At 46.4% G+C, this 26,075-nt stretch overlaps 1 protein-coding gene across 1 annotated transcript in view; it reads left to right on the forward strand.

Moving 5' to 3' along the window:
* SRD5A2 (steroid 5 alpha-reductase 2) overlaps positions 1-26,075 on the forward strand; it is a 68,846-nt gene that overhangs the window by 10,977 nt on the left and 31,794 nt on the right. The gene's annotated exons all lie outside the window — the stretch shown is intronic.

Consider the following 26,075-nt stretch of genomic DNA (forward strand, 5'->3'; position numbering starts at 1 on the left):
CATTACTGTTTGCTATTTGGGAAGTACTACAGACCTCAAAGGGGTCACCTGCAATGTGATTACACCATAGTGACATTGTGGGGATCACCAAGATGGGTAAGAAATCCTGTCATCACCTGCCCTGTAACCCTGGGGGCCTTTATGCTGTGCAGAGTTGATTCAATTTCCTGACAAGTACAAGGGCTCCCCCTGGCTTCTATCAGCCTAGTTACTTTTTTGCAGGATGACACCAACAGACCTTCCAATCCCGAGTCTCCCCAAATCCATTCTCCCCGTGATCTTAAGTACCAGGCACTCGGACTGCATCCCTATGGTTCGCCACCCACCAAAGGTGTGACACCAGCCCCCCCAATTAACAATTCACTTTGACACACACAAGATTTGCACACCAGACACTATCTTGGGATCAAAATAAACAAAAGGTTTATTTAATAGAAAAACCACAGATTCAAAGTTGAAATATTAAGGGAGAGCAAACATATACTAGTTACACAGAAAATAAACAAAGACACAACCTCAGACTTTATACTTCCATATTAGATAAAGTCCTTTTTCTAATGCAAGTTACCTAATTCCTTTGAACAGTTTCCCAGCATACCCCTTACCTATGGGGGTGGGGGCAGGAATTCAGCATTTCAATGACCACTTCCTGCCTAGAGGCTGTCCCTCAGTTTCTGGATGAAAACTTCAATGTCAAGCCTTCTTTTAAAAAGGCTCTTCTCTCTCTCCCCCCCCCCCCCCCAGTAACTCATGGTTATTCAGAATAGGGAAAATTCCCTCTTGACTTGGTAGCTGGGATGTCTCAATTTTTTTCCATTAACTCTAATACTCCATCATTGTCTTTTCCTCGGCTGGACCATGGATGGTTACTTGGAGCTGGTTTTGTGTAAACATCTGGCTTGGGGGGATGCCCCTCCCTGCTATGAGGTGTAGCTGATGTTGTAGTACGTTATAAGTACACTTATCTATATACACAAATGCACAGATTCATAACCACAGTCTGTATACATACATCATAAGTTCAGACGATCAAGTTCAGAACATTACTAGCTTTCAGAAAAGACCTTACTCAATACACTTATAGTACAATGATACAGGATGCAATCCGTTGGTTCAGTTGCTCATTTTGGGGGTTTTAACCTTCTGTTTTCCTCTTGGGGTGGCTAGACCCCCCACTTGTCACAGTAGGAAATTTGTTTCAGTGAGAAAAAGCATATTCTATTGTCCAGGTCAAGGGCTGACTCAGGCCGCTCAAATTAGGACTATGTACAAGATAGCATCCATCACTGCTGACCCCACCTTAAGGAGGAAACGCTCTCAGCCCCTCTCAAGGATTTGCAGATGTTTCCATGGCAGCTTAGATCACAAGAGCTTGGCACTTTTGCCCAAGATTAGGCTCAGGGTTTCATTTACAAATCATGAGACTCAAGTTGCAATATTTTGTGTATTTTAACTTAAATCATCAAAACTCAAAATTATGCTGTTTTAAAATGTTAGTATTCTAAACCAATTAATTTTACAGCTGAACAACTTCACTGGGCTGGACATGTTTTTGCTGTATTCAGGCTGAAGTGGCACAGCTGATTTAGGAAAAAGAAATTGTATCTGCAAGGTGGACAATTTGGGCAAAATTCACCCCGGCCTAATTGCATTGGACCAGATTCTGACTTCAGCTACACTGGATTAAATCTGGAGTTACACCAGTGACTCCAAAAGGAGTTACTCAAAATTTAAACCAGTGTAGCTGAGATTATTGGGGGAAGGAGTCTCTTATGGTTAAATCATAGAATTGTGGACGAGTACATCTGGATTCTATTCCCAATTCTAAAATAAAGCATACAAAGATTGCTGGCTGTGGCTGCTGAGTTTGTACTCCACTGCTGAAAAGAGGGCTGTAGCAGGAAGGAGTAGTGCTGCTGCTGAAGAGGCCAAAGAAAGACTGGATGCTGAAGGCTGCCTAGTTAGTGTGACTGCTGCTGTTGAAATGTGGTTGCTGAGATCATGGAGCCTAAAATAAACCCAGGAGGGCTACAGAGAAGCTCCGGAGAAAGGCGGAAGACTTGTTGGACTTTGATACCCTGGATAGGGTTGCCAGTTTTGGTTGGACGTGTTCCTGGAGATTTCATCATATGACATAATCTTTAATTAAAGATTAATCTTTAATTCTTGGAGACTCCAGGACAATCCTAGAGGATTAACAATCCTAACCCTGGAAGAGGTGGACTCATGGGTCTTTTTCTAACTTTTGTGCTTGACGTTACAACCTTAATGTTAACATGTTTTTGACGTAAAGTTATATATAGACACACTTTTTGGGGGTAAAGGAAGGTTAATATGAGCTATTAGAAATCAGCCCAAGGCAGCCCTCGTTACCTTCTTTAGAAAATAGATTAGTTTTAAAATCTGTTATATTTTTAATGGAAGTACACACTTGGCATCTAAACTCATTATTTCAAATTATACTCTCCTTTACACCTGTGTAACCCCAGCTGCATTTCAGTGCAGTTGGACTACTACCTTTCAAATGTACGTCAGACGATTTAGCAAAGACATAAAAAAAGTGGGTTAATAAGGATTTAGAAACCTAACTTAATTTTTGCACCTAAATATTTAGGAGCCTAACTTTATTCACCCATTTTTGAACAGGAGAAGGACCCCTCAAATAAAGTTGGAGAGGCCAATTTTTGAATGGCAGCATTGTTAACTTTTTCCCTGATGATTGTTTTTACAGAACCATCTTGCTATTGTGCTTATCACACAGTCCCAAACTGCTTCCCATTTTTGGGGGGGTAGGGAGGGGGAGACTTTACTGGTGGTATTATTCATTTTCATGTGTAATTAATGAAAACAATCAGAATTTTAAAAAGTTAAATGAAGCTGTTGCAGAATTTCCAGTCAGCTGTATCAGAGTTCCACCAAATCTCAGGAATGTTGCCGCAAAATGTACATCAAGCCTTCTACAAAATATACAGGGCCCTGATTATAGGCAGCATAGGAGCAGACCCAGTGTTGTGGGATCTGTGAATAAGCAGCATCTGCGTGCACGCACCAAACCAAACCAGGGAAGAGACGAGGCTCAAATGAAATGATCCACTAGGGAAGGAAGAGAGACCGATGTTAAGATGGAAAGAACATAGTGAAGAACTAAGGAGAACTAAGAAGAGGAAGAGGCAAAGAAACGCGGGCAAAGGAAAGGGCAATTAATGAAGAGTAAAGGACAACAGGAGCAAGAGTGGGAGGTTAGGGATGAAGGAGACCATAAGAGATGAGAAGTAGGACAGAGTAGAAGAAACAAGACCAGGGGATTTTAAGGACCATCAGATCCCCTGTCAAGCACAGTTCCACCCCAACCCACTCCCTCCAGGAACTTTCTCAATATTTGTAAGGTATAGCATAAGTCAACATGGGTACAATCTAACTAAAGTTTGACATTGTGCAGGAAAGTTTAACATCTCTGCTTTCCCTGTGTCATTACGTGGCCTCAAGTGGGTCACTTATTGAAAGTAATTGCGCTTTCTCTTATAAATGGAATTTTCAGAATAAATGTCTGCTTATCCTTGGAATTTGTACCATTTTTAATGTAGAGGAAAGTGCTTTTGTTCTGTTCTCACTTTGATCCCTCATGAACTCTTTGAACTCTCTGCTCCAATGGAGCAACTAGTTTTTTGAAGTTCATAGCACTGTGTCTCGCTAAGTTACTGACACATTTTTCATGTTTTTGGCAGACACACATTTTTAGCAATAGGAACAAAGTGATCTGTCTCCATAAATATCATATGGTTGTTTTTGGAGAACAATAATGTGGGATATATTGTTGAAATATACACTTGTGTCTCCCAGCTGACTATGCCTTTGATGTACTGCTATAAAGCAATGATCTCGTAATAGTTGGCTAGCGTGGCTGCACTTCAGATACAGCAAACAGAAGGTAGCAAGGGCACGCATGAAGCATTGTGATATCAGTGGGTAAGTCTTCACTGCAGCAGTAACTTGGGCTCTTGGGTAAAGGCCTCTAACCCCTTTCCCATCCACATACAAAAATCTCTGACCCTAGTTTAGTGGCGCTTTCAACCCAGGGTTGCTGGGCAATCCTTGAGTATAAGCTAAAGCCTGAGTGGGGCTTTCAAGGGCTGGTAAACCCCCCTCCCCCATTTTATGATGGGCACATGGGCTAAACCATTTGAATACTGATAGTCTTCTAATTTCATCCCACAATTTCCCCCCTCCTCCCCTCATGTGCCAGAAGAACAGAAAAGTTCTTCCACAATTCTCTGGGAAACAATCCTAGAGCAGCTCAGCTTACTGCAGCTATGCCCCCAGAACAAGCAACACACATGCGTGAGTGTAGCACCAATGAGGCTCCAGAAACTCAGCTATGGCTTTGCAGTATGGCTGTACACACCTGGGCTAGTGCTCAGGCTTGTGTGCCAATCCCCTGTGTTAACCCTGGAATGAAGACATACCCTGTGAAGCTCTGCAATTTTGAGGGAAGATCAAAGAACACTCTCCTCTTATTTGCAAAAGGCTGGAAGCCTATGAGCATGTAAAAGAGAGATTAGAGGAAAACTATGTCTAACCCTCCACAACAACAAAGGTTACTGGAGATGAGAAGGCAGCATTTCTTTCCCCTCACAAAACAAGGAACCTCCCTTCCTCCCACCCAAAAAACAAACAAAAAAACCCGAACCCACATTATTTATGAATTGATGAGTATCAGAAGATCAATAGATGTAACTGTATAAAAATGGAGAGCTCTACAGGCCTAAGCCTGACCTCTTTGAGATCGGTGCGATTTTTATCATTAACTTCATATGTAGGATTGGGCCATAATAAAATAGGTTACTCATGATGGAAGAATATGTCCAGGCATATATCAATGTATTAAAAACGAAGACCCCTTCAAAATAATTTTGACTTCCACTTTGCGAAGACCATAATGTTTACAAATTGTGATGGGGTATATCAGTCCCACACTGGTTGGTCAACCATGGTTAACAGGAGCCTGAGCCCAATTAGGCTACCAGGTGGCACCTGGTATTAGACATAACTGATGATCAAACCCAGCTGGGAAGGCGCTGGGTCTTCATAAAGGAGTAGTAGGGAAAAGGCTAGGGAAGAGACTGATAGTCAGGTGTCTCTGCCCTTAGCTAAAGGCAGAGAGAAGCCTGGGAGGCAGATGTGGAACTAGAACCAGAGGATCCTGAGCTAACAGGAAGCCCGGGGCAGAGGTGGGTTGTTCTGAGTGAGGGAGAACCTGGAGGTAGTGAAGCCCAAGAGGGAATGATCATATAGCCTAAGGGGAATCTGGACTGACTTTTGAGGGGCTGCAGGGAGAGAGTGAAGAAGTCTGCAGTCTCTCTTATGATAGTAGAGAGTGGGTTGATCTGTGGGAAACATGCTTCTGCAGAGAAAGGAGGAAACCTGAGGCGGTCCAAAGTTTATTTGATTTTATACTTTTCATTTGGGATTCTTGCTGAGGGATTCCATCGGACAGCCCTGTGAGCCCTAGCTCTGGACGAAGGATGCATCTAGGGAAGTTGTGGAGAGAAGGCCTGTAGAAAAGCTATAGTCGGAAGAAGTCCTTGAAGGCAGTATCAAGAAGTCTGACAGAGCAGACATTGGTTGCTGGTTATAGGGTCCCTGAGCTGTAAAACTCATTGTAATGGGAGGGCTTGGGTTCCCCTACCGGCCACTGGGGAAGATGGGGTGGAACTAAAATGTGACCCAGTTGGAGGCAGCCTGAGTCATGAGAGAAAGCAGACCACTGCTGGACCAAAGCAACCATCAGCAGGGGCCACCAGACTGGAAAAAACTGCTATGCCATATCCACCCACAATGGGGGTGTGTCTGTAGTGAGTGCAAATCTACACAAGTAATAAAAATATGTATTATAGTTTTTCATTACATGGTCATATACTTTTCCCCACAGATATTTGCTGACAGCAGAGGAATGATGAGATTTGAACCTTGGGATCCAGTCCAGGCTCTGAAGGGGAGAGTGCTCTAGGGGGACAGATTCCTCTGCCCATTCCTTCAAAGTTTAACCCCGTCTGCTTCATCCCTTCCAACCTGTCTCTGTCAGTTCTGTCTTCCCTGGCTCCTCATTCAAATCTCCTCATCTACTCTCCACTCCTCAGGTATCTCCTCTCAGTTTCCTGGCCCAGCAAGTTCTAGTGATGCCCATCTGGACTCCAGTCTCCATTTTCCAGTTTTCTTGCCCGCTCCTAGCGCTCGCCTCCTGGGTCCTCAATTAATCTCTCTTTGCCACCCTGGCCTCCAATTGCCCCTGTCCATATTCCCCATCCTCACTGGCTGGCAGTCCCAGTCTCCCTCCTTGGGATCCTTGTCCAATCTCAGTGTTTGTCCCCTTCTTCCACAGATCCTTGTCCCAGATTCTTTGTCCCCCCGTCTTCCCCCCCCCACCCCACCCCACACACCAGGGTCCATGTATCAATCTGCTTCCTGTCCCAGGTCCAGCTCTTGTCCCTTATTCATTTGAATCTGGCAGCTTCCTCCTCCATGATGCGTGGGTCCAGCAGGGGGACATTGAGAGCATAGGAGGCACAGTCTCCCTGCTCTCAGTTCCACTGCCCAAAACTGATCCAGCCCACAGCATCCCAGATCTGCAATTGCAATTGCAGGAAAAATCCTGCTTAGCTCTGGGCTGCATCATGCTCAGTATGGATGGAATCTTCAGGGAATTTCGCTCCAAAGCTGTCTACTGAGCATGTGCGAACTGTGATTTCTTCCCCCTCCCTTCCTCCAAGGCTTATAACTTGACCAAATTTGGGTGGATTTTCATAGGAATACCAAAAGGCACATGCCAAATTCTGAATCACCAGCCCAAAAGCATGGGGCGCCCTAGAGCTTCTCAGAGAAAAGGTCACATGGGCAAAACATATTTTCCCTTAGCCTTGTTCTTGGAAACAGCTGAATCAATTTGGCTTAATTTTTTTCAATGGTTAAAGTTTGCCAAAGTTGTAAGCAACTGAAAACAGGGCTGATTTATGGGAAGTGTTGGGCAGCCTTAGAAATAAGTGGTGCTACCAGTATTGCCTGTAATGTGCATAATAGTTGTAAATGCCTCCAGTAATCAAGCCTGTTTCATTATAAATATCACAAAGCTAAAGATAGAAAAGAGAGTCCATCCTCCTACAAGTGCAAGATATATTGTACTTGCAAAAGAGGAGGATGTAGCAAATATTAAAGGGGGGTTGGCCTTCCAGACATCTTGGTGACAGCTGGCAGAGGGCACAAGGAGCACTTAGAGTTTTATAGGAATCCCCTCGGTCAGGTATAAACATAATTCACTAAAAGGTGGCATGTGAAGTTGTAACAAACACACCTCCTGGGTGTGGTGCTCTGTCCCATCTAGTGGCACTGAGACCACTTAGAGATTAATGAGTCTGCTACAGTAGCTAAGAGCTATGTGGCTTTTAGCTCATGCAGTAGAGACTCATGCATTTAGCTCCAGATGTCCCAGGTTTGATCCTGCCCACTGACAGCAAGATCTGTTGGTGTTATAAAGTCTCTACTGAGAACCAATGGCAAATCATAATCATTGCAAAATGTATGTTTGGATAATGTTTAAGGAACTATATATCAATAATGAAAATCATGTCCTTAAGGTATGTGAGTTAAGGCAGAGCAACAGAAGGTGATAGACATGCTCCTGTCCAGCAGGCAGGAAGAGATGCTTATCTTTCTCTGGCTGCTTGTGTGTATTGTGTATGTTGGGTTGCCAACCCTCCAGGATTGTCCTGGAGTCTCCAGGAATTAAAGCTCAATCTTTAATTAAAGATTATGTCATATGATGAAACCTCCAGGAACATGTCCAACCAAAATTGGCAATCCTATGTGTATTGTCCACTTCACAACAGAGGCCTATCTACAGACTGACCCAAATGCTAATCAGGAAATTGACAAGAAAGCAGCGTTCAGGAAAAAAAACAACCAGCAGGGGATGTCCTGCTTATCAGTACAGAGAATGGATTGGGGGCTGTATAACTGGGGGTGCAGGAGGGCACCGTGAATCTTTTCCACTGAGGAGGCAAGCTGACAGCATGACTTGTCTCATGCACAGAAGATCATCGTCAAGCCTGGCTGTAATATGCTGAAAGGATTGTGGGGGTCTTGCCCCATAAGACATAAAAGTAACTAGTTAAGTAAACCCAGGTTTTAGAATGCATGTTATGTTTTTGTTTTATATGTATATTTGTTTCCAGTACTTCCACTTGCTATCATTTCAATCTATCCTCTTTGTTAATTAAAATTTTGCTTGTTTTAACGACAAACATATCTAAGTGCTGGGTGTTAAGTGGTGCAGTGATCTGAGGTGTAACTGGTAAACTGGGTTGTACTACTCCTTTGGGAGCAGTGAATCTGGGACTACAGCAAGTGTCCAGTGGAACAGGGGCTGGACACTCCAGAGGGACTTTCAGAGGGTACGGGGGTTGAGTGTATCTATCACTAACCTGAAGATGGACAGTGGAGCCTGCACAGGCTGAGAATGGAGTGCTTGTGTTGCCTGTAGCCGGTGGAATCAGGAAGTAGACACAGACAAGACTTCCTCATGCTCAGGACAGGTAGTAACAAGGTGCCCCACAACCCTGGGTACTCCTGGGAAGCATGTCAATGATGTTCCCATTGTAGAATCTTAAGATCCGGTCCTACAATATGTAGTGTGTGGGGGCTACACAGAACTATGTTGACTCCAGTAGGGGTCTGTAGAGATGTAGCAATCCTCTTGCTTACTACACATTGCAGGACCACGGCCTTTAAATTTCATATAGCCTCAATTTATTATCCCTTTCTGTTAAGGACCAAAATATCTTAGGCACAAATCCTAATCTTTTTGAGAAAGTTCTCTCCCCAGTTCAGTTGACCAGTTTGGCAAGGAGTGGTGAGAAAGAGATTAAACAGCCTGTTCTGATATCATATGTTTATCTTTTTAATTATGGGCATTCAGTCCCATTGTTCCTAACTTTTTTTTATCTTCAGATTTCATCCAAAACTTTTTTCCACATTAAGAACAAGGGGTAAGACACTAAAAGTTATCTTACAGGAAACATAAATAGAGTAGAGTCTTAAGGGTAAGGACATCCCTCGGCCTACTCTGCTTCTCGCCGCCCCCATTGGCCTGGAGCGGCGAACTGCGGCCAGTGGGAGCTGCGATCGGCAGAACCTGCAGACGCAGCAGGTAAACAAACTGGCCCAGCCCCCCCCCCCCCTCCCATGGTGCTTACTTTGGCGAACTACGTTCCAGAGGTTGCCGACCCCGATCTAAAATAACTATCTAGGAACTGAGTCCGCACAGCTGTAGTAATCCTTTGTATAGTGATTAATAACTATCCATTATTGGATCTTGTTGAGTGAATTTCTCTTTTATTGTTTCAGTTGTTGTATTTGTTTTTATTGATACAGAAAAGGTAATAACATTTATATATATCATATAGATGTCTTGCCAAAACTTTTCATGCCAAAACTTTATTTGCCCTCCTTATTTTCCTAACAGCTTCCATAAAATTTGTAATAATCACATAAACAATAACAAGGGAAATCATGGCAGTTTTGGAGGTCCCCGGTGCTAAGATAAGATAATTAGTACCTGCTCTGTCCATTCTCTTCCTGTTCAATTTGTATGTAAGGCAATTATGAGAGATGTGAGACTTTTGGAACAAAGGAGTTTCTAAACTGGATCAGACTACAGGTCTGTCTAGTCCAGTGTTCTGTCTCTGACAATAGCTAGTACCAGATGTTTCAGAGGGAAGTGCAGTAAACCCTGAGATTACCATAGAAGTGGTTGCTTCCTAAATCTGTCAGTTAGAGGGACAGCTTATCCCCTGAAATGTGAGGATTTATGTACATTCCAAATGATTGGATATTCTTCATCTTTATTAATGTAACTCTGGATGTTCTCATTATTTATATCACTGTCTAATCCTTTTTTCAATCCTGCTAAAGTCATGGCTGCAATATCTTGTAGAAATGAGTTCCATGAGCCAACTGCGTGTTGTGATTAAAAAGTGTTCTTTTCTTCTTCGTATTAAGCTTGCTGCCTTCAGATTCATTATACTGCTCAATTTTTATTCCAAGCTTTTTGGGGCAGAGACTGTATGACTGTGTGTGTGTGTGTGTGTGTGTGTGTGTAGCATTAAGGGACTCTAGGTACTAACAATGCAAACAGTTAATAATAATAATAATTAATAATGTACTTGCTACCCTTGTGGTTCAAAATACTCCCAATTTGTTGATCTCATGGGTATACCACAAAGCCTGTTTGCTTGAACAGACATTTGGGGAAGGCAGAGACACTTGAGGCTGGAAATTTGGGGAAGGAGTAAAAAAGGTGCAGAGATTCTAACTTGCTGTTGTGTGATATGTTCTTGCAGACTGGTTGTTGGCATGTTGGCAGAGGGGAATATGTTGCTGTTTTGAAATAAGTTTTTGCATTTTTTAACTGATGGCGATAGTATTTAGCCATTTTCCCCTCCACAATCTTTGTTCCTTCTGGTCATGTAAGTGGATGGAGACATCCATTTCTTAGCTAGGAAACAGTCTTACATCAATTTGCTTAGGGCTTTATGTGCAGAATACATCCACAGCTCCCTGTGCCGCTCAAACCTGTAAAAGTCATTGATGCTGACTCATCCCCCTGCTTTACACGATTGACAACATCCCACAGTACTGTCTAGTAGAGATTTTCAATCCATCCGTGCATGCCCTCTCCCTCCAGCTGTTCTGACGATGGCCACACAAATCACAGGATTTACTAGGGCCCTAGGATTCAAGAAAGCCCATTGTGCCATAGTGCAACATAGTATCTAAGGTGTCCATCTTGGACCCTCCCCCACCTCCCACATCAATATGTTGGCTGGCTAACAAAGATAAAATCAATTGGGAGAGAATCAGAGAAAATAGCTAAGGGATGTGATACTCCCTGGGGGTATTCGGGGTTGTGAAGCATCTTGTTACTACCTGCCCTTATCATGAAGAAGCCTCATTTGTGCCTGCCTGGGATCAACTCCCTAATGCCCCTGGCAACACAAGCATTTCCCTCCAGACCTACTCAGGCCTCGCTCTCTCTTTACTGGTTAGTGAGAGGCACGCTCCAACCCCCGAGTCCTCCAAACATCCCCTGTAATGTCCAGCCCACTTCACTGAACACTCACAGAATTACCAGGCCCACGGTTCCCATAGGAATAAAACACCACAGCTCACTAGTTACACCTCAGAGTACATCTTTCCTTGACACCCAGCACTTAGATTTGTTTATAGAGAAAACAAGTCTAAGGGCTTGGCTACACTTGCGAGTTAGAGTGCAAGAGACTTGCATCTGAAGAAGTGAGGTTCTTACCCACGAAAGCTTATGCTCCCAATACTTCTGTTAGTCTTAAAGGTGCCACAGGACCCTCTGATGGTTTTATAAAAACATGATAATAAGTGAATATAATGTAACTGGGATATGTTTCATGCAAAAGGTCTCTTGTAAGGTATCATTACAAAGCTCATAATCTACTGAGTGTGATCATCCTATTTGTAGAAATGTACCACTCTTGTATCTAAAACTAGAAATATAAAACATAACTCTGAGGGCCTATTGTAATTATGTAAAGTGTGGGCCATTAAGGATGGTTTGGAATCTTGATGACTCCCATTGTCTGCAGATGGCTGTATTTACCTGTGAGTCTTCCTGTATATGTGTGTGCTGGCAAGTGAGTAATGAAGTCTTGCAGTGACATGTGGTCATGTCACCTGAACTGGAATCCATCTTTAACCTGGTGCTTTTCCAGTGAGGGGGGGTGGAAACCCAGAGGGACAAAGGGTTCCCGCCTTATGCAAAAGATATATAAAGGGGTGGAAGAGAACAAGGGGGAGAGGAGCCATCATGAAGAATCCCCTAGCTACCACCTGAGCTGTACCAGGGGAAAGAATTGTGCCCAGGCCTGGAAGGTGTCCAGTCTGAGAAAAACTTACTGAAGCATCTCTGAGGGTGAGATTATCTGTATTTAGCTTGATTAGACATAGATTTGCGCATTTTATTTTATTTTGCTTGGTGACTTTGTTCTGTCTGTTACTACTTGGAACCACTTAAATCCTACTGTCTGTATTTAATAAAATCACTTTTTATTTAGTAATTTACTCAGAGTATGTATTAATACCTGGGGCAGCAAACAGCTGTGCATATCTCTCTTATCAGTGTTATAGAGGGCGAACAATTTCTGGGTTTGCCCTGCATAAGCTTTATGCAGGGTAAAACGGATTTATTTGGGTTTAAACCCCATTGGGAGTTGGGCATCTGAGTGCTAAAGACAAGCACACTTATGTGAGCTGTTTTCAGGTAAACTTGCAGCTTTGGGACAAGTGATTCAGACCCTGGGTCTGTGTTGCAGCAGATGGGAGAGTCTGGCTCAGCAAGACAGGGTGCTGGAGTCCTGAACTGGCAGGGAAAACAGGAGCAGAGGTAGGCTTGGCACATCAGGTGGCAGTTCCCAAGGGGGTTTCTGTGATCCAACCCGTCACAAGGGGCTATGACCGGGACACACTGCAGTGCAGGATTAAAGTGAAGGAGCTGGAATGCCTATCGCAAAGCCCGCGAGGCAAACCACTGCTCCAGTGCTGCCCCCGTGACCTGTCGTTTCTACAAAGAGCTGGACGTGATACTTGAGGGCGACCCTACCTTCATTCCAAGGACCACCATGGACACTTCAGAGCTCAGTGCAACAAGGCAGGAGGAGGAAAGCGGCAGCAAGGGTGCTGAGGAGGAGGAAGACACCCCGGAATCCCTAGATGCATGCAGCCAGGAGCTGTTCTCAAGCCAGGAGGTAGGTAGCCAGTCGCGGCGGCCGGTGCTTGGGGAAGGACAAACACCAGAGGAGGTTCCCGGTAAGTGGTATTTATTTTGGGAAGGAAGTTATTCGGTGCGGCTCTTGGGGCAAGGAGGGTTAGGGCTGCATGCTTGCCTAGATGCAGAATAGGGTGTTGATGTGCTCTCTCACATCGCGGTAATCGGCCTCAGTGATCTCTTCAAAGGTCTCAACCAGAACTTGGGCAAAGCACTTGCGCAGGTTTCTTGGGAGAGCCACAGTGGTCCTTGTCCCAGTAAGGCCAACTTGTCTACACCACTGTGCCATGAGGGGCGGGGGGACCATTGCTGCACACAGGCAAGCTGCATATGGGCCAGGGTGGAAGCCGCATTGTAGTAGCAGACCCTTCCTTGCTTCCCAGGTCACCCTCAGCAGCGAGATATCTTCCAGGATGAACTCCTGTGGAAAATGTGGGCACAGTGTTCAGTATAGGGGTCCCCTGCCACTGTTGTCTCTCCCCAAGGCACAGAAACCCAGAGGACAGTACAGCCATGAAAAAATCATTCCCCTGGACCCTGTGCTTACTCACCATTTTGGGGCTCCCATGGGTTATGTGCACTCACTTTGGGACGGGCAAATTATGCTATTGTGTAGACTGTGATTGCCCTTAAGTATGGGGGAATCATTGCTCTGTCTGGTGTGAACAATGCTGCCTCTGTTAAGTGTTACATTTTACCTTTACAGATGCAACCTTGAGATCTCAGCCATCCATGTTATCACCGGCCGAAAGACTCCAAAGAATCAGGAAGAGGCCATGTAGAAGCAAGGAAGACATGTTGCATGAAGTAATGCAGCATTCAAGTAATGAAAATCAAAAAGTGCGGGAGAGTGAAAGGAGGATCCGCCAGCAGAATGAGGAGCGCCGGGATAAAAGTGTGGTGCTCCGGCAGAAAAGCACGGATTGGCTGATAAACATAATGGAGCGCCAAAGCAGACTCTATCCAGGCGCTCGTACCCATGCAGGCAGAGCACTACCGCGCCCGCCCTCCCCCTGCAGCACTTGTCACAAAACTCTTTCCCGTGTGTCCCCATGTCACCTTCAACCCACTTTCCCCAACATCCAGGTTCCTACCGCTACCAGCTGCCTCCAACACCTGTAGCTTCACCACCCTTACCCACCACACTCAACCCCCATCACCATGCAGTATAGCCATCCTGAAGTGCAGCACTCATTGCACAGCACTCCAGACAGGAAGGCTGAGTATGATAACAGGACATATGCAAATCTGTGATTGTACCGTTTGGAACCCCACCCCCTTGCCCTTTCTGTTTCTGTTTCCCAAGCAGTTGTTGCTTTTCAATAAATGAATTTTTTGGCTTTGAAAACATTCTTTATTATTGCATAAAGTAAAAGATACCTTAGCCCAGGAAAGAAACAGGCACCGCAAGTCAGCGTAGCAAACACTGATTCCTATTAACATTGGAACCACTGCACTTCACTCCCGTGCAGGGCACCAGACATTACTAGAGGCTTTCAGGCCTCAAATTGCTCACTCAAGGCATCCCTAAATCCTTGCAGCCCCATTCTGGGCCCCTCTAATAGCCCTGCTCTCTGGCTGTTCAAATTCAGCCTCCAGGTGTTGAACCTCTGAGTTCCTTGCCTGAATGAATCTTTCATCCTTCCTTTCATAAATGTTATGGAGGGTACAGCACGTGGATATAACCACGGGGATGCTGTCATTGACCAGGTCCACCTTCCCGTACAGAGAGCGCCAGCAGCCCTTTAAATGGCCAAAAGCACACTCCGCAGTCATTCTGCAGCGGCTCAGCCTGTTGTTGAACCGCTCCTTGCTGCTGTCAAGGCTCCCTGTGCAGGGTTTCATGAGCCATGGCATTAAAGGGTAAGTGGGGTCTCCAAGGATCACAATGGGCATTTCGACTTGCCCTTCAGTGATCTTCTGGTCTGGGAAAAATGTCCCAGCTTGCAGCTTTCTGAACAGGCCAGTGTTCCGAAAGATGCGTGCATCATACACCTTTCCGGGCCAGCCTGTGTTAATGTCAATGAAACGCCCACGGTGATCCACAAGCGCCTGGAGAACCATAGAGAAATACCCCTTCCAATTAACGTACTCGGAGGCTAGGTGTGCTGATGCCAGAATTGGAATATGCGTCCCATCTATTGCCCCTCCACAGTTAGGGAAACCCATTTGTGCAAAGCCAGCCACAATGTCATGCATGTTACCCAGAGTCACGGTTCTTCTGAGCAGGATGCAATTAATGGCCCTGCAAACTTGCATCAACATGATTCCAACGGTCGACTTTCCCACTCCAAACTGTTTTGCGACAGATTGGTAGCTGTCTGGAGTTGCCAGCTTCCAGATTGCAATAGCCACCCACTTCTCCACCATCAGGGCAGCTCTCAATCTCGTGTTCTTGCGCCACAGGGTGGGGGTGAGCTCATCACACAGTCCCATGAAAGTGGCTCTGTGGGATAGCTGTCCATAATGCACCGCCCCCAATGCCTCTGCAAGTGCTGCAAATCTGGCCACACCAGTGCGCTTGCAGCTGTCAGTGCACTCTCTGAAGGCAGGTTTAACTCAAAGCACTCTGTAGGGTATGTCTACACTATGAAATTAGGTCGAATTTATAGAAGCAGGTTTTATAGAAATCGGTTTTATACAGTCGATTGTGTGTGTCTCCACATAAAATGCTCTAAGTGCATTAAGTCGGCAGACTGCATCCACAGGACCGAGGCTAGCGTCGACTTCCAGAGCGTTGCACTGTGGGTAGCTATCCCACAGTTCCCACAGTCTCCGCCCCCCATTGGAATTCTGGGTTGAGATCCCAATGCCTGATGATGCAAAAACAGTGTCGCAGGGGGTTCTGGGTACATGTCGTCAGGCCCCTTCCCCTCCATCAGAGCAATGGCAGACAATCAATTCATGCCTTTTTACCTGGGTTACCTGTGCAGACAACATACCATGGCAAGCATGGAGCCCGCTCAGCTCAGCTCACCGTCACCATATGTCATTTGGGTGCCGGCAGACGTGGTACTGCATTGCTACACAGCAGCAGCTAATTGCCTTTTGGCAGTAGATGGTGCAGTATGACTGGTAGCCGTCATCGGCTATCTGGGTGCTGGCAGACATGGGGCTGCATTGCTATACAGCAGCAGGTCCTTGCCTTTTGGCAGTGGATGGTGTATTACGACTGGTATCCATCATCGTCGTATTCCTCAGTGAGTTCAATCAGAGGCACCTGGGCAGACATGTTTTGTCTCCTGGAGACTCAGTCCTGCCATCAGTCCTATTGAACTGTCTTGATGATGATGGCTAGCAGTTGTCATACAGCATCTTCTGCCAAGCACCCAGAAGATGCCGATGGCTATCAGTCATGCTGCACCGTCTGCTGCCAGCCTAAGATGTAAAAGATAGATGGACCAGATTTGTTCTGTATTCATTTGCTTCCCCCTCCCTCCGTGAAATCAACGGCCTGCTAAACCCAAGGTTTTGAGTTCAATGTTTGGGGGGGCCATTCTGTGTGACAGTTGTTTGTGTTTCTCCCTGATGCACAGCCACCTTTGTTGATTTTTAATTCCCTGTAAGCCATGTCATCACTCGCCCCTCCGTCAGACAATAGTTTCGCGTCAGGTTGGAGGGAGGTCACCAGTGGAGTTCCTCAAGGTTCGGTTTTGGGACCCATTTTATTTAATCTATTTATTACTGACCTCTGAACCGATTGTAGGAGTGGGCTGATAAAGTTTGTGGATGACACAAAGCTGGGAGGTATTGCCAATTCGGAGGAGGATAGGGATATTCTGCAGGGAGACTTGAATGACCTTGTGAATTGGAGTATCAGAAATAGGATGAAATTTAATAGTGAAAAGTGTAAGGTGATGCATTTAGGGATGACTAACAACAATTTTAGTTACAAGCTGGGGACGCATTGGTTAGAAGTAACGGAGGAGGAGAAAGACCTCGGGGTCCTTGTAGACCACAGGATGACTATGAGTCGACAATGTGACGTTGCGGTGAAAAAAGCCAATGCGGCCTTGGGGTACATTAGGCGAGGTATATCTAGTAGGGATAAGGAGGTGTTGCTTCCGTTGTACAAGGCGCTGGTGAGACCTCATTTGGAGTACTGTGTGCAGTTCTGGTCTCCATGTTTAAAAAAGATGAACTCAAACTGGAATGGGTACTAGAGAAGGGCCATTAGGATGATCAGAGGAATGGAAAACCTGTCGTATGAAAGGAGACTCGAGGATCTCGGGTTGTTTAGCCTGACCAAACGAAGGCTGAGGGGGGATATGATTGCTCTCTTTAAATATATCAGAGGGATAAATACCAGGGAGGGAGAGGAATTATTCCAGCTCAGTACTAATGTGGACACGAGAACGAATGGATATAAACTGGCCGTGGGGAAGTTTAGGCTTGAAATTAGACAAAGGTTTCTGACCGTCAGAGGGGTGAAATATTGGAACAGCCTTCCAAGGGAAATGGTGGGGGCGAAGGACCTGTCTGGTTTTAAGATTAAGCTAGATAAGTTTATGGAGGGAATGGTTTAATGGGATAACATGATTTTAGTCAAAGGAACAGCATGACATGGCAGGTAAATAGTATAATGGCTAATGAGGGTCAGGCTGGAGAATCTTGCCTACGTGCTCGGGGTTTTACTGATCGCCATATTTGGGGTCGGGAAGGAATTTTCCTCCAGGGTAGATTGGCAGAGGCCCTGGAGGTTTTTCGCCTTCCTCCGCAGCATGGGGCAGGGATCGCTAGCAGGAGGATTCTCTGCTAATTGAAGTCTCTAAGCCACAGGATTTGGGGACTTCAACAGCAGAGTCAAGGGAAAGGGTAGGGACGGCTTTGTGGCCTGCATCATGCGGGAGGTCAGACCAGATGATCATAATGGTCCCTTCTGACCTTAAAGTCTATGAGTCTATGAGTCTTTTTTCAGCCCAGATGCCATAGCACTAGGATCATGGAGCCCGCTCAGATCACCGCGGTAATTATGAGCACTATGAACACCATGCGTCCTGGAGTATATGCAGAGGGAGAACATGCCAAAGCAAAACCAAGCAAGGAGGCGATTGCAGCGCGGCGACAAGAGTGATGAGGAAATTGACATGGACATAGACCTCTCACAAAGTACAGGCCCCAGCAACATGCAAATCATGGTGTTACTGGGGGAGGTTCATGTCGTGGAATGCCGATTCTGGGCCCGGGAAACAGCACAGACTGGTGGGACCGCATCGTGTTGCAGGTGTGGGATGATTCCCAGTGGCTGCGAAACTTTCGCATGTGTAAGGGCACTTTCATGGAACTTTGTGACTTTGTGACTTGCTTTCCCCTGCCCTGAAGCGCCAGAATACCAGGATGAGAGCAGCCCTCACAGTTGAGAAGCGAGTGGCGATAACCCTGTGGAAGCTTGCAACGCCAGACAGCTACCGGTCAGTTGGGAATCAATTTGGAGTGGGCAAATCTACTGTGCGGGCTGCTGTGATCCAAGTAGCCAACGCAATCAAAGACCTGCTGATATCAAGGGTAGTGACTCTGGGAAACATGCAGGTCATAGTGGATGGCTTTGCTGCAATGGGATTCCCAAACTGCGGTGGGGCAATAGACAGAACCCATATCCCTATCTTGTCACCGGAGCACCAAGCCACCGAGTACATAAGCCGCAAGGGGTATTTTTCAATGCTGCTGCAAGCCCTGGTGGATCACAAGGGGCGTTTCACTAACATCAATGTGGGATGGCCGGGAAAGGTACACGATGCTCGCGTCTTCAGGAACTCTTGTCTGTTTCAAAAGCTGGAGGAAGGGACTTTCTTCCCGGACCAGAAAATAACCGTTGGGGATGTTGAAATGCCTATAGTTATCCTTGGGGATCCAGCCTACCCCTTAATGCCATGGCTCATGAAGCCGTACACAAGCAGCCTGGAGAGTAGTCAAGACCTGTTCAACTATAGGCTGAGCAAGTGCCGAATGGTGGTAGTTGTGCATTTGGATGTTTAAAAGCGCGCTGGCACAGTTTACTGACTCGGATAGACCTCAGCGAAACCAATATTCCAATTGTTATTGCTGCTTGCTGTGCGCTCCACAATATCTGTGAGAGTAAGGGGGAGACATTTATGGCGGGGTGGGAGGTTGAGGCAAATCGCCTGGCCGCTGATTACGCGCAGCCAGACACCAGGGCTGTTAGAAGAGTACAGCAGGGCGCATCAGAGAAGCTTTGAAAACCAGTTTTGTGACTGGCCAGGCTACGGTGGGAAACTTCTGTTTGTTTCTCCTTGATGAACCCTTCCCCCACCCCTCCGGTTCACTCTACATCCCTGTAAACTAACCACCCTCCCCTCCCCCTTCGAGCACCGCTTGCAGAGGCAATAAAGTCACTGTTACTTCACATTCATGCATTCTTTATTAATTCATCACACAACTAGGGGGATAACTGCCAAGGTAGCCCGGGAGGGGTGGGGGAGGAGGGAAGGAAAAGGACACACTGCAGTTTAAAACTTTAACACTTATTGAAGGCCAGCCTTCTGATGCTTGGGCAATCATCTGGGGTGGAGTGGCTGGGTGGCCAGAGGCCCCCCCCCACCGCATTCTTGGGCATCTGGGTGAGGAGGCTATGGAACTTGGGGAGGAGGGCTGTTGGTTACACAGGGGCTGTAGCAGAGGTCTCTGCTCCTGCTGCCTTTCCTGCAGCTCAACCATACGCTGGAGCATATCAGTTTGATGCTCCAGCAGCCGGAGCATCAACTCTTGCCTTCTGTCAGCAAGCTGATGCCACCTATCCTCTTCAGCCCGCCACTTGCTCTCTTCAGCCCGCAATTCAGCCCGCCACCTCTCCTCTCGTTCATATTGTGCTTTTTTGCACTCTGACATTGACTGCCTCCACGCATTCTGCTGTGCTCTGTCAGTGTGGGAGGACATCTGGAGCTCCGAGAACATATCATCCCGAGTCTGCCGTTTTCTCCTTCTAATCTTCACTAGCCTCTGCGAAGGAGAAACATTTGCAGCTGGTGGAGAAGGGAGAGGTGGTTAAAAAAGACACATTTTAGAGAACAATGGATACACTCTTTCACATTAAATTTTGCTGTTCACATTACACAGCACATGTGCTTTCATTACAAGGTCGCATTTTTCCTCTTATATTGAGGGCCTGCCAGTTTGGTGTGAGAGATCACTCACGCAGTGCCAGGCAACAGAATTCGGCTTGCAGGCAGCCATGGTAAGCCACAGTCTTTTGGCTTTTTTCACCTTCATAACATGTGGGAATGGTTTCAAACAGCAGCGCCCTCATTTCCCATACCAAGCACCCGTTGGGTTGGCCATTTAAAATGGGTTTGCAATGTAAAAGGAGGGGCTGCAGTTTCCGGGTTAACATGCAGCACAAACCCAAATACCTCCCACACACACACCCAATTCTCTGGGATGATCACTTCACCCCTCCCCCCACCGCGTGGCTAACAGCGGGGAACATTTTTGTTCAGCCGAGCAGGAACGGGCACCTCTGAATGTCCCCTTAATAAAATCACCCCATTTCAACCAGGTGACTGTGAATGATATCACTCTCCTGAGGATAACAAAGAGAGATACGGAATGGATGTTGTCTGCATGCCAGCAAACACCGGGACCATATGCTGCCATGCTTTGTTATGCAATGATTCCAGACTACGTGCTACTGGCCTGGCGTGGTAAAGTGTCCTACCATGGCGGATGGGATAAGGCAGCCCTCCCCAGAAACCTTTTGCAAAGGCTTTGGGAGTACATGAAGGAGAGCTTTCTGGAGATGTCCCTGGAGGATTTCCACTCCATCCCCATACACGTTAATAGACTTTTCCAGTAGCTGTGCTGGCCACGATTGCCAGGGCAAATTAATCATTAATCATTAAACACGCTTGCTTTTAAACCATGTGTAATATTTACAAGGGTATACTCACCAGAGGTCCCTTGTGTGCCCTCAGGGTCTGGGAGCACGCCTTGGGTGAGTTCGGGGGTTACTGGTTCCAGGTCCAGGGTGATAAACATATCCTGGCTGTTGGGGAAACCAGTTTCTCCGCTTCCTTGCTGTGAGCTATCTTCATTGTCTTCATCATCATCTTCCTTGTACCCCGAACCCGCTTCCCTGTTGCGTGATTCTCCATTGATGGAGTCAAAGCACACGGTTGGGGTAGTGGTGGCTGCACCCCCTAGCATGGCATGCAGCGCCGCGTAGAAGCAGCATGTTTGGGGCTTTTCCCCGGACCTTCCGTTTGCCTCTCTGGCTTTGTGGTAGGCTTGCCTTAGCTCCTTAATTTTCACACGGCACTGCTGTGCGTCCCTGTTATGGCCTCTGTCCTTCATAGCCTTTGAGACTTTTTCTAATATTTTGCCATTTCGTTTACTGCTACCGAGTTCAGCTAGCACTGATTCGTCTCCCCATATGGCGAGGAGATCCCGTACCTCCCGTTCAGTCCATGCTGGAGCTCTTTTGCGATCCTGGGACTCCATCATGGTTATCTGTGCTGATGAGCTCTGCGTGGTCATCTGTGCTCTCCACACTGGGCAAACAGGAAATGAAATTCAAAAGTTCGCGGGTCTTTTCCTGTCTACCTGGTCAGTGCATCTGAGTTGAGAGTGCTGTCCACAGTGGTCACAATGAAGCACTGTGGGATAGCTCCCGGAGGCCAATAACGTCGAATTCCGTCCACACTACCCCAAATCCGACCCGCAAAGGCCGATTTCAGCACTAATCCCAACGTTGGAGGTGGAGTAAAGAAACCGGTTTAAAGGGCCCTTTAAGTCGAAAAAAAGGGCTTTGTCGTGTGGACGTGTCCAGGCTTAATTCGATTTAACACTGCTAAATTTGACCTAAACTCGTAATGTAGACCAGGCCTACGTCTGCAAATGTAGTCATGCCCCAAGTTTATTTAACAAAGAGATTTGTATGGTAGCAAACAAAAATATTGGATACAAAGGGTTACCTAGAAAAGAAAAACAAAAGCTTTCTATGACCGAAACTTAACTAAAACTTTATTCTTCTGTCTAAAAAAGTTTCTCTCATCCAAAGTTCTTTCCAGGGTTTTCAGCCAAGTCTGGCTGAGGTCCATTTTTCATTATGTAAGCCCACTGTCAGTTTACTTTCTCAGGAAAGAATAGCTGGGGATCCCTCTGCACCCCAGATATAGTTTCAAAAGTTCCTTGTCTGGATACCCCAGCTGGTTTTGTTTTTGTCCCGCTGGACTCACAATCTATTGATTGGCATTGGCATTGGCATTGGGGGGAGGGATAGCTCAGTGGTTTGAGCATTGGCCTGCTAAATCCAGGGTTATGAGTGCAGTTCTTGAGGGGGCCACTTAGGGATCTGGGGCAAAATCAGTACTTGGTCCTGCTAGTGAAGGCAGGGGGCTGGACTCGATGACCTTTCAAGGTCCCTTCCAGTTCTAGGAGATAGGATATCTCCATTTAAAAAAAAAAAAAAAATTTTTGCTCGGACCGTAAAGGGGCATCCGTTGTGAACTGTAGTAGTAGTAGGCATCCATCAGTCTCGAGAGACCATGGGTATGTGCCTCTGAGAGGTAAAGAATTTGAATTTACTCAGCTGGTTTTATGGCAACCGCGAACATGGCTGAAGAGACCCACTCGAGAGAGGCAATCTGTCACATTTAAAGGTGATGTTTCGACCTTTTGGCCTCTGCCTTCTGTAAGCTCTTTTCTCCTCTGTGAAGCTGGACTGCTTCCTCTCATAACTCCAGAGACCTTTGTAAAGTTCTTGGTTTCAAAAGCTGCGGTCTTGAGTGTGATTTTCCCATTTGTCCACATCTTCTCACACGCACACATCCTTGAAATGCAATTTTGGACACCCTTTGTGTCTTTTTCCAGATGCCAATTGACCATAGAGGATGTCCTTTGGGATGCGCCCATCGTTCATTCAGCACACATGCACAAGCCAGTGGAGGCATCTCTGTTTGAGGAGTGTTTGCATGCTGCGTATGCTGGCCTGCTTGAGCATCTCAGGCCTGGGCTACGCTAGTGGGGGGGTTCAAACTAGCATAGCTGAAGTCAAAGTATCTTAGTTTGACTTACCTGGCTGTCCTCATGGCGGCAAGTTGACTGCCGCAGCTCCCCCGTTGACTCCGCTTACTCCTCCTGCCGAGATGGAGTACGGGCGTCGATACAGGGATCCATCTATCACGTCTCAATCCGGCGGGTAGTATAGACGTACCCTCAGTGTTGGTGACTCTGTCCCTCCAGGAAATTCCAAAGATTTGGTGAAGGCAACGCATATGAAGGCTGAGCCTCTTTTCCTGGTGAGTATAAGGTCTATGTCTTGCTCCGCTGCCACCACTCCCAAAGTGCTAATTCCCTTCCCTGGGTAGCCTTGAGAGACTCTTCACCAATTCCCTGGTGAATACAGATCCAAACCCCTTGGATCTTAAAACAAAGAGAAATTAACCATCCCCCTCCTTTCTCCCACCAACTCCTGGTGGATCAAGATCCAACCCCCTTGGATCTAAAAACATGAAAAATCAATAAGGTTCTTAAAAAGAAGGCTTTTAATTATAGAAAAAGGTAAAAATCATCTCTGTAAAATCAGGATGGAAACTAACTTTACAGGTAATCAAACTTAAAGAGGCCAGAGGAATCCCCTCTAACCTTAGGTTCAAAGTTACAGCAAACAGAGATAAACACTCTAGCAAAAAGGTACATTTACAAGTTGAGAAAACAAAGATAAAAACTAACACGCCTTGCCTGGCTGTTTACTTACAAGTTTGAAATATGAGAGACTTGTTCAGAAAGATTTGGAGAGCCTGGATTGATGGTCCCTCTCAGTCCCAAGAGCAAACAACCACCAAAAAAAAGAGCAAAACAAAAGCCTTCCCCCCACCAAGATTTGAAAGTATCTTGTCCCCTTATTGGTCCTTTGGGTCAGGTGTCAGCCAGGTTACCTGAGCTTCTTAACCCTTTACAGGTAAAAGGATTTTGGAGTCTCTGCCCAGGAGGGATTTTATAGTACTGTACACAGGAGGGCTGTTACCCTTCCCTTTATAGTTATGACAACTACGATAGTGGATGTGATCTCATTCACCACTTCAAGTTCATAATTGTTGATCTCGATGGAGGGTGCTTCCTCAACTGCTTGGCATATTATGTTAGTCTTTTTTTGGCTTATAGTAAGCCTGAAGCCTTGGCAGGCTTTGGAAAAACTGTCCATTAGGAATTGAAGATGAGCTTCTACGTGGGTTGTCACTTCTGTGTCATCAGTGAAGAGGAAGTGTTGGATAAGGGCCTCCCGAGTCTTGGTTTTAGATCAAGGGGAGGAATAGCTCAGTGGTTTGAGCACTGGCTTGCTAAACCCAGTGTTGTGAGTTCAGTCCTTGAGGGGGCCATTTAGGGATCTGGGGCAACAATCTGTTTGGGGATTGGTCTTGCTTTGAGAAGGGGGTTGGACTAGATGATCTCCTGAGGTCCCTTCCAACCCTGATATTCTATGATTCTATCTGAGTCTTGCCAGATTGAACAGCTTTCCATCCAATCTTGTGTGCAAGCAGATCCCCTCAGGAACCAAAAGCTTGTTTCAGTAGCAGGGAGAGGAAGATCCCAAGCAGAGTTGGGTCAAGTATACAACTTTGCTTAACCCACTACGAATCTGGAAGGCCTCAGACACTGAGTTGTCATATTGGACTGTGACGTATCATACTTGTGGGGGACATCCAATCTTTTCTAGAAGTGCAAATAGTCCACTTCTACTGACAAAGTCAAAAGCCTTTGTGAGATCGATGAAGGCTATGTAGAGGGGCTTTTTTTGTTCTCTGCATTTCTCTTGTAGTTGTCTCAGCGAGAAGGTCATGTCAATAGTAGACCTTTCAGATCTGAAGCCACACTGTAATTCAGGATAGACTCCGTCTGCAAGGATCTGAAGTCTGTTCAGGACAACTTAGGCAAAGGCTTTTCCCATAATACTAAGAAGGGAAATGCCACGATAGTTGTTACAGTTGCTCCTATCATCCTTATTTTTATAGAGCAGGGATAGGCAACCTATGGCAAGCTGATTTTCAGTGGCATTTTCACTGCCTGGATCCTAGCCATCGGTCCGGGGGGCTCTGCATTTTAATTTAATTTTAAATGAAGCTTCTTAAACATTTTAAAAACCTTATTTACTTTACATACAACAATAGGTCAGTTATATATTATAGACTTATAGAAAGAGACCTTCTAAAAATGTTAAAATGTATTACCAGCACGCGAAACCTTACGTTAGAGTGAATAAATGAAGACTTGGCACACCACTTCTGAAAGGCTGACGACCCCTGTTCTAGAGTGATGATGTTGGCGTCTCTCATTTCTTGTGGTACTTTGCCTTCTTTACAGCATAGGAAGAGCAACTCATGAAGATGTTGCAGTAGAACAGGTTTTCTGCATTTTATGACCTCGGACGGTATGCAGTCTTGTCCGGGGGCCTTTCCATTGTGAACTGTATAATACCCAATTTGGACATGACCAGGCAAGGAGAGAGAAGCATCTCTTAGCCCCTGCCTGGCAGCACAGGTGCTGGAACAAGGGGAGCCAGGAGGCCAGGCCCATCCACTTTTCACCATGAGCCCCACACACCCCCCTCCTCTTCCCCCTGAGGCCCCACCCCCCAGAGCCAGGTCAGGGTAAGAGCCACGCAGGCTCCCCGGCCTCGCTCCGGCTTCAGGTATTTATGATAACTTTTTAAACCCTCTCTGATTCTTACATGTACCTCTACTTATTAGGAACTCGGGGGGAAGAGAAGGAGCAGGGGTGGGGCCACAGAGGAGGCAGGGGCCCCTGGCCCCCTCACTTTTGGGAAGGCTCCTCTGCCCCTGCCTGGCAGGTTTATGTGGCCTGCCTTAACTCACAGACCTACAGAATATAATTTTTAGCATATATATTAGGGTTACCATATGTCTGGTTTTTCCCGGCCATGTCCGGCTTTTTGGCAATCAAACCCCCATCCGGGGGGAATTGCCAAAAAGCCAAACATGTCCGGGAAAAATACCGGCCGGGCACTTCCTCTCCCGCGGCTGCTCTGCTCCTCCCCTGACTCAGACTTCGGCTCTGTTTAAGAGCCAAGCTGCCTGAGCCAGCGCTACCGGCTTCGGGCAGCCGCCTTGCCTCCGGACCCCAGCCGCTGGCCGGGCACTTCTCCTCCCCGGCTCCAGCTGCTCTGCTCCTCCCCTGACTCAGACTTTGGCTCTGTTTAAGAGCCGAGCTGCCCGAGCCAGCGCTACCGGCTTCGGGCAGCCCCCGTGCCTCCGGACCC

This window comes from Trachemys scripta, chromosome 3 (assembly GCF_013100865.1).
Source record: "Trachemys scripta elegans isolate TJP31775 chromosome 3, CAS_Tse_1.0, whole genome shotgun sequence".
Lineage (NCBI taxonomy): Eukaryota > Metazoa > Chordata > Testudines > Emydidae > Trachemys > Trachemys scripta.